We start from the raw sequence: 9613 nt of genomic DNA on the forward strand, positions 1-9613 counted from the left end.
CGACTGTGGGAAAACTGCAGAACATTCTGTATATGTTTTTTTTTTATTTTTGTAAATTAGCACACGGTGGCTATACAGTTTTGTCATTGATCCCTGATGGAGGGTCTCTTGGTCTGATACAGCAGGGCAGGGACGGATTATGGGTTGTGTGGGCCCCTGGGCAAAATGTTCGCGAGCCCCCCCCCCCCCCACCACCACCACCACCAGCACCACCACCACAACCACCACAATTCAAGGGCCCTTGGCAGCCAAACGCCCTCCCTCCATGTTTCCATCAGAGGCCCTATAGGGTCAGGGGCCCTTGTATGCAGAGGATCAAAGAATATAGGCCCTCTAAAATAGACAAACGAGAATACATTGTTGATAAGCGTTGCAAATTGTTTTGGGCTAGGGGCCCCACGGGCCCCCTGCACCCCAAGGGCCCCTGGGCAGCGGCCCCGCTGGCCCGGTCCGTAATCCGTCCCTGCAGCAGGGTTATTCAAATCACTGTTCTCAAAGTCCGAGCCCTGCTGGTTTTCCAGCCTTCCTTTACCTGTGAGCAAGGTGTGAAGCCTCTGGGCAATCACAATCAGTAATTATTAAACTAACTACCTGGGATTTGGGATCGAGATCCGGATTCGAACAGCCCTGTGATATACAGCACAACCTAATGTGCCACACTGTTCTAATCAGCAGACATAAAAGAGGCCCTAGGCCCTATTTTTCACCTCCTCCAACTCCTCCCTGCCGTATTACTTCATGCAATCAAAGTGGTGTCTATAGAAACCGATAATAATTTAGATAAAAATAATTACGCTTAAGATAATGCCATGAATTAGTGTAATTATGATATACGATAGGTAGAAGATTGGTTGATATGCAGTGACCACATTTTCGCTAATATGTAGGGGAATCCAAAGGTGACAGATGAGCGTCAGTTAAGCACTAACTGCAGGCAAAAATGTAGATCATGGTGTGTGGAGTAAATGAAATATATTTGTATGTAGGGTATTTATACAGTAGGTTTAAATACAGAAGCTGGCGATACTGATAATTACTCAAAAGTACACAGGGGCTTTATTTCAAGTGCCCCCATAGTTATATCTATATTTGACAGATGTTCACAGTTTTACACATATTCTCTTGGTTATAAAATATGCCATGGTTTCCCTGCAAACCTTTACATAGGAAATAGCTACTGGTCTGCTGACTGATCTAACTCTCCCTCTTTGTAGAGCCCTTTTAAAGTATTGTCACTGTTATGTATTTTTATTTCCTATTTTCGCCAATATCTGATGTCGTGTGATTTAATTGTTTTAAGTTCTTTCTTTCTCAACACCTTCTACCTGGAACACACTGCATCATCGCACAGTGAGCTGATGTCCAGGACTCTGTCTGAGTTGAATGTGAAGTGAATCACCTTTCACCTTATACTGTAAGTAACAGCTCTGGCTTCCAGCGAATATTGTTGCAGGTTAATTTGGGCCCCCAAGAGCCTTGTGCGATGAACGTGTTCCTCCTGAGAGATGAAGGTTCATCTCACTTCATGTTGTTGACTGAGTCTCAGGTGAGGTTCCCGTGCTGCACAGCATACCTTGGAGGCTTGTGTCTGTACCTTGGTCTGGAAGTGTATTTAACAATGTTTGTTACTGACACAAATAAACAGATATGTTTCTGAAGGTGGTGAGAACTTCAGTCTGAACCACAGAATAATGAAGGTGGCCACAACTTCAGGTATTCAGTGTTCTTGATGGTTTGATTCAGGTGTTTGCTGTTCTTAATTGGTTCAGGTATTCTGTTTTGTTGAATGGTTCATGTATTCTGTGATCTTGATTGGTTCACATATTCTGTCTTTTTGATTAGTTCAAGTATTTGGTGTTCTTCATTGGTTTAGGTATTCTGTGTTCTTGATTGTTTGGTTCAGGTGTTCTGTGTTCTTGATTATTTGCGTCAAATTTGCAAGAAGCTGGGAGGGTACAAAAATGAGTTGAGAAACGTTGAGTTACACTAATTTGCATCTTTAAATCGCCCATAGTGTGTAGCGTTTGTATGTATGCCTGCCAGTCCTCTCCATCTTATTCCCTGCCACAACTGCCCTGTGTTTCCTGGAATAGACTCCATCCATCCATCCATCATCTATACCGCTTTATCCATCTGGGTCGTGGGGAAGCTGGAGCCAATCCCAGCATCATCGGGCAAGAGGCAGGGCACACCCTGGGCAGGCCGCCAGTAGGCTCCATACTGGAAATGAAAAAATAGTTGGGATGCCAGTTCATGGCTTGGGACAGACACACTGCTGCCCACGGAGCCACCATGCAACCCTGCAAGGTTGAAGAAGATGTTCAGATCAGTTTCATTTTAGCAGATGCTTTTTTTCAAATCAACACATTTATTAGAAACCTGCCACAGAACTTTGCTCAGGGACCCAACAGTGAAATCACTCTGTCAACCAGGGGATTTGAGTCGCCAACTTATCGACGAAGGACATCCTGAAACATTGAACCACACAATTTCATAGCCACCAAACCTGGCACTCCAGCACGTATGTGGTTCAAGTAAACTCTACCACATACAGGAGCCTTTATATCATCTCACCGTGTGTCTCGATTGTTTGGAAATTCAGGTGCCTGAAAATTGAGACACCTGAACCGTTGCACGGCCCAATCAGCGGAAGACTGATGAGATTACATTTGAATTGCTAATCCCGAGCCTCTGTTTGCCGGGAATTAATTTGGATTTTCCTCGCCTGTTTGTTTAGCTGGCATGAGGGAATTGGAGAGAAAGGCCCTTAGAAACCGCTCACTAGCATCCTGTTGATAATGAACCCAAACAAATTAAATCTGGCTGCTATGGCAATTCCCATTGTGTCTGCTAATTAGACATGGTGCACTTAATTACCGTCTCATTTAAAGGTATAGTTTCATATTTAGTAAGAGCAAAAAATAGTTGGAAAATCCTAATAGATTTAAATGATGCATGCGAGTGAAGGCTCGTAACAATTAGCCACACTGTAATCACACTTCTATTATTATTTTTTTTCTCATGCATATTTTCAAGCACTTTTCCCCCTGATCTTTTGTCAAAGCATCTTTTGTTAACGCTGCCTGACATGAAGCTACAGCTGGTAGAACGAAACAATTAAAAACGTCAAATATCCCATTCTAGCGTGCAGTGACAGTGACGTGTTCTTAGCTAACATGCCAACAGTAGCATTATTTAAAGATCCAGAATGTTCTTTGCATCCCCTGGATACATGAACCCATGTAACCAATCGCTCACCAGCGCTGGCTCCCTATTAGCCACCGTTTCGTGGTTTAAGGCAGCTTGGGGTTTTGTCGTGGCCCTGGGATTTACATTTGTGCTTCTGCTATTGGTCGGACTTCCTTCCACCATCCAGAGACCCAAAGAAATGGGGACTCTAAACTGGCTCCAGGATGTGGGTGGCCAGTGTCCTTCCCAGTAGGGGCCCTATCAACAGATCCTTACCATCCTCAGTGGCTAATAAATGACTAATAATGACGGATAGTTTGTGTATTAATTGTGTGTGGGCTGTAAATGTATACCTTCCTTTCCAGGGATTTACACCTGTAAATGGAATATTGTAACCAACAATATGGTCAACAGCATACATACACAGACACATATATATATACACATATATACATACACACATATATATACACATATATACATACATACATATTGATATAGATATTAATAGATATAGATATATAGATCTTGCAGGAAATGGTACATTTTGGGGCCTGTTTAATATGCAGATTCTGTCAGGGTCTCTATAATGTTGTTGGTGTTCTTTGTTGAATTATATCATGCAACGTGTCATCATTTGCAAGTTGCAAGACTTCACATTAAAAATGCGTGTGTGTGTGTTTGCGTGTTCCACCTGGGTTTTCCCCATATAGCACAAAGACCCCAGTTCAGGTGAAGTGGTCGCTCCGTATGTCTGTGTGTGTGTGTGTGCGTGTGTGTGTGTGTGTGGGTGAGATGACGTTCCACTTAGGGTGGTCACCATTCTGTACCACACACTCGCTGGGATGGGATTGAGCTCCATCCCAACCCCACTACAGGCGAGCGGTCATTGAAAATGTAGGGGCAGTGGGATAGAGGGATGGATATTTAGTGGTCCTGAGAGGGATGGAGATGAGAGCCTCAGACTAATGCATTATACTGACCATTTACACTCAGTGGGCTGGGCTGTCGCTGTACCGCAGCACTCATGCCTGGTTCTCATTCTGTGCTGATCATGCCCTTATTCAAACGCAACTCACCTGGTTTTTTTAAAAAATAAAAAACAACTGTTTATACAGCATTAAACAGTACTGTGAAATGGAGCTTACCACTGTACTTTTCAGGTTTTTTTCCCACTGGTATAATTGTTTAGAAGAGTGTATTAATATATTCCTATTAATCAAAATAACAATGTTGATTTTTTTAAACCTCTTCTGTTCTATTGCATTGTTATATAAGTGAATTCTTGAAAATGATACCTATTTTGGGCTGGTAACTGAATAGCACTTGCTACCCAAAAAGCGCTTTTCTCGGAAGGTGATACAGATGCTATAATAATGGACGCACTTGGTGTCTCACGGCTCTGATACGTACAACAGCGAAAGCCAGGGAGCTTATGGCATGAAGCCTCGTGTAGACGTTGGCTGGCAGCCCACTGCTGAGATGTTTACATCAGGTACCGCTGGGGACAGCAGATGAAGTGGCTGCCCCCGTAACCCCCCCCCCCCCCCCCCACCTCCTCCGAACATGCTGGCATCCCCATAAGAAGCTTCAAAGTGTTCTTCAGGGCTGAAGCTGTCGACCAGGGTCACCAGGCCTCTGGGAACGATCCATCAGCCCGACATCGTGGGGGAGGCCGAGGTACTGAAAATCGAGAAGCCGGCCCACTAACATTTACCTCCCTCACTGGACAGAACATTCTGTCACTGGTCTGGACGTTGGTCAGTCACCTCAGACATATCATCAAGGCAACAGCAATAATTCATAAAAACCCTTTTGGTTAATGCCAGAGTATGTGTCTATATATATATATATATATAAAGAAATTTAGTGGTTTTCTTGTACATGCTATTGTTTGTATAACCATTCCCAAAATGAAATGAAAATAAAAAGATAATTAAAAAATCCACATGATTGCATTAGGCTTAAAATGCACATGCACAATGCGCAATATTACATGAACACACAAATAAACATGGTTTATGTTAATTTGGTTCATCAACAATATTTATTTTCATCCTCTGATGTCGCCAAGGGACATTTTCTTCCAATTCTGATTAGAAGCACCAGGATGATAAAATGTTTGTGCTAAAAATCAATTTTTCCAGTACACCTGCAATACATGTGGCAGCTTACTGTTAATCACTGAGTTTTGATCTTAATTCCCATGAATACCTGGCGGTATGGAAACATAGATATTGGGATTATAATTGTAACAGAGTTGATGGCCAGACACCCAAAGGGGCTTTTACAAGACTTACAGCTAATAGTTATGATTCAGGGGCAGAAATTCAAAAGGCTTATTAATTTTACGCAGAAGTATATAACTTCATCAAATTTGCCTAGACTTTCCCTTTGCCCTGTTGCACCAGATGCTCTTCCAGTCAGATGGTAGCTCAGATGGTGTGTGTGTGTGTGTGTGGGGGGGGTTATATATATTACATTGTGGGGACCATTTTTTTTGGTCCCCACAAAGGGAAATTCAATTTAATAAAATTCTGCGACTGCAATCAAAAAACTAAAAAATGTCAAAAGTCTTGTATTTTGTTTTGTTACTTTTGGTTAAAGTTAGGGCTGGGTAGGGGTTAAGGTCGTCATTGTCTCAAACAAAGATATGAATACAAACGTATACAGAGCTGAGCTTGAAATGCTTATGCATGCCTTCACCTTGTCTCGTTTGGACGACCGTAATGCTTTGTTTTCAAGACTGAATAAAACTTCTGTCTCCCATCTCCAAGCAGCTCGAAATGCGTCACCTAGACTTCTAACATGCTCTTGTAGACAGGTGCACATAACACTTATCTTGTCATCTTTGCACTGGTTTCCTGTTGATTTTAGGATAATGTTTAAGATCCTGCTGATTACCTATATGGCCCTGAATAGTCAAGCCCCAAAGTATTAACGGATCTCCTAAACAATTAGGAAACCACTCTAGTGCTCAGATCTGATGAGAAATGGCTGTTAGTTGTTCCACGCACCAAGTTAAAGACTTGGCGACTGTACCTTCCAGTCTGCTGCCCCGAGGTTATGGAATGATCCACCTCCTTCAGTACGTGCAGCTGATTCTGTTTATTTTTTTAAACGTAGTCTTTTTTCTTTAAACAACTTTTGGTTCAATTTTCTAATTTTTATTATATATTTTATTCTTTATATACTGTAAAATTGAATGCCGTTTGCATGTCTTCCCTCTGTTGTATGACTTTCCTCATATGGTCCAGACTAGAGGTGGTTAGTTCCGGTCCAGACCAAGATTTTGTTTCAACCAACCCGTTGAATACTCAGTGAATGTGACTCTTTATACTCAACTGGCTGGTTGAATCAAAATCTTGGTCTGGATCAGAACTAACCACCTGGAACTAACCACCTGGACTTTTACTTTCTGGACTTGAACTACCCAGCTCTGCCAAGGACACACAGTTAGGCTGATTGGTGTCGCTAAATTGCCGGTAGTATATAATGTCGTGTATAAGTGCCCAGCATCCTGCCCAAGAAGTACCCCGTGCCACCAGGGATGGCATCCAGACCCAGGAGAAGCAGTTTAGAAGTGGATGAATGGACTGCTAAACCTGGAGTAGCTTATATGCTTGTCATTCATCTATCTTCTAACCGCTCATCTTGGTGAGAGGCAAGGCGAGGGAGGGGGGGCTGGGGCTTATCCCAGGCAGCATAGGGTTATACTCAGTATGAGGTATCGGAGTTTATTGCCAATAATTGAATGCAGTTTCAACAGCAAATGCTTCTCACCTTCTCATCTTCATTACTGATCAGTTGCTTTTTTTTTTACAGTGACGGTGGTTTTCATTTACTGGTTACTGGGTCAGAAGAGCTCATGGGGATTTTACTTACAGAAAAATGTTCTGAGGGCAGAACCAAAAACAATTGGTTCAGAGACATAACCAATCAGACTGTAGAGGAGGTGGGTCCAAGCAACTATAGGAGGCAGGACCAACCAATCAGTTCTCTTGGGGTCATGGATGGGTGGATGGATAAAACTCCCACTAGCATCAAAAGATTATGAGAATAACAGTAGGAGATTTTTATACCTTGTATCCTAGCTTTGGGGAAAGTCTTTTAGTAACGTGTATTTATTATTTAATTAAGGCACTTACATTACAGATAGGTGTAGTAAGCATCAGTGTTTGCGCTGTAAATATAGGGTAAGAGGTTGTATATCAGATTAGGGAATTTAAATACTTGGAATGGTAGCGTAAGTATGACATATTTACTGTAAGCGATGAACACACACTGCATGTAGAAGAATTAATGCGACCTGAACTCGTGTCAGTAAGTGAATTTTCTTTTTTTTTTTGCTGTGCAGTGTTTGTTTTCTGTCTAGATATGTTTCACTAAAACATTTGCATAAAATCCCATATTTAAAACATCTGCTGCACCAAACGTTAAGCGCTTAAATCTGGAGCTCTTTTGAGTGACGGCAGTCTCCTCTGGGCCCTCAGCCTCAGCGGCCCTCCCTCATATAAACAACTCGAAGCAGAATAAGCCGGGTGCTAATGAGTATTAGACAACGTGCGCGTCTCCCTTCAGCTTTCGGAGTCGAAAGGATGTGCAGTTGTGACTCCCTATGCGAGATTTATTTTGCTTTCCTGCATTAATAGATTTTGACGCGTCCCATTGTATTATGTGAGAATGGTATTCCCACAGTATAGAGTGCAGTCACGGAATTAGTATTCATGAGTAGTTAAAACACGCGAGTGATGATTTCTTTCTGTCTGACTGCCTCTCTTCATTTTTGTATTTTACGGTTTAGAAATCGAACACCGTATCAGTAATGATGGTGGGAAATGGCATTTTTTAAAACTCTCAATGGCCATGGGATATTTCCAGAATATTGCCATGTTAATTGAAATTGTCAGCAGAGGCAAATTCATTCAGGCAGATATCACACATGTTCTGGTAGAGGAATACATTGGTCTTAAGATATGTGTTTAATATCATGCACTAAACGCTGAATATTCACAGTGGGAAAGGGGGGGGCCCGACGCAGATGCGGCTTCAGGCTTTATTGGGATGTCACACGAATAACCAGAAAACGAAGGAGCATGAGGGCAGGAAGGAGCAATGAGGCAAGAGCGGGGCAAACTGGCACCCGGGGAGCACTGCAGGAACGGGAGACACAATAAACATAGAGCACACTAAACATCCGTAACAGCAACAATGACCGAGCGGGGGAACACACTGAGGGCAGACGCATATATACATAGCTAATGAGGGACTAACAAAAGGCAGGTGTGGGTGATTATCACATTAGGCGGAGAATGATTGGTTACGGGATGGCCAGCACCCTCTGCTGGCCAAACAGAGACATGACGGAGGTGGATCATGACATTCAGCAGGTGTCAGTAACTCAAATATTTTTAAAGTTTTTTTAAGATCTTTTTGCTTGAGGATAGATAATTTGTATGCAAAACTGCATTATTGGTACCTTCAGTGTTGTGCTTTTGATTACTGCCACCAGTCTCTGCATATCTTAGTTATTTGCTTGTTCTCTCCATATGTGGGCTTTCCGACAGGTGCTCTGATTTCCTCTCACTGTTCAAAGACAGATGGTTTAAGTGAATCGGTGTCTCAAAATTGTCTTTAGTGTGTGATTGTCAGACACCAACAGTCTCCGGACGTATATGGCCACAGACCGCCCCTTAAATGGTAATGTGAAAACGGAGGGAAAGTGGATACAAAACTGCAACTGCAAGTCTGAGAGGCTGCCATTTACTTTCTGAACATGCCAGTGAATTTTTTTGTGCTGTGGAGGCCATGATTACAGTAATCTACCATCTGGGGGGTGGGGGGGGGGGGGGGGGGAGTATTTGGCTGTGGTTTCTGAGGAACAGCCATTTACGATGCCTGCAATATCGACATCTGGGAAAATGCTTTTCTGAAACAACCCAGTGGTTCTCCTCTTGCTAGCCTTTACCAAAGCAGCCCAAACAGGGACACTTCTATGACTTCCATGATTCTATGAGGGGCTATAATTTATACAGTGGGGCCAACCTTAGCATTAGCCAATGATATGTTTTGAACCGGCGAGTGACAGGGGAGGGGGCACTCTGGGGGCCATAACCATTAGCTCAGCTTTCAGCTGGGGCCAGTGCACCTGTGGGCGGGGTAAAACCCTGAGCCCAAACAATGGGTTTGTCACTATGGGATTGTGAGAGTGCTTGTCACCTCATGTACTAACATCAGTTAGCTTTATGGGCATCGGCCATAAAATAGGCCATGTAGGTATATATGCCAAGGTCTCCCGACTCTTGGGCCATGAGAGCTTGTCTGTGATGCATGATGAGTGACACAGTCCACCGATACTAGTCAGATGCTGCTGTGTCTCCCATTCCTGCATCTCACTGAAAAACAACAAAGATGGATACAGGCA

General features: G+C 43.0%; 1 long non-coding RNA gene across 1 annotated transcript; it reads left to right on the plus strand.

Moving 5' to 3' along the window:
• The first annotated feature begins 210 nt into the window (after window positions 1-210).
• LOC111855807 (uncharacterized) lies at window positions 211-3498 on the plus strand. Its single transcript, XR_002840966.2, has 3 exons — window positions 211-1546; window positions 1646-1713; window positions 2094-3498. It is a non-coding gene; the product is annotated as an uncharacterized lncRNA (long non-coding RNA).
• The last annotated feature ends 6115 nt before the right edge of the window (window positions 3499-9613 follow it).

Source organism: Paramormyrops kingsleyae, chromosome 6 (genome assembly GCF_048594095.1).
Source record: "Paramormyrops kingsleyae isolate MSU_618 chromosome 6, PKINGS_0.4, whole genome shotgun sequence".
In the NCBI taxonomy this organism is placed as follows: domain Eukaryota; kingdom Metazoa; phylum Chordata; class Actinopteri; order Osteoglossiformes; family Mormyridae; genus Paramormyrops; species Paramormyrops kingsleyae.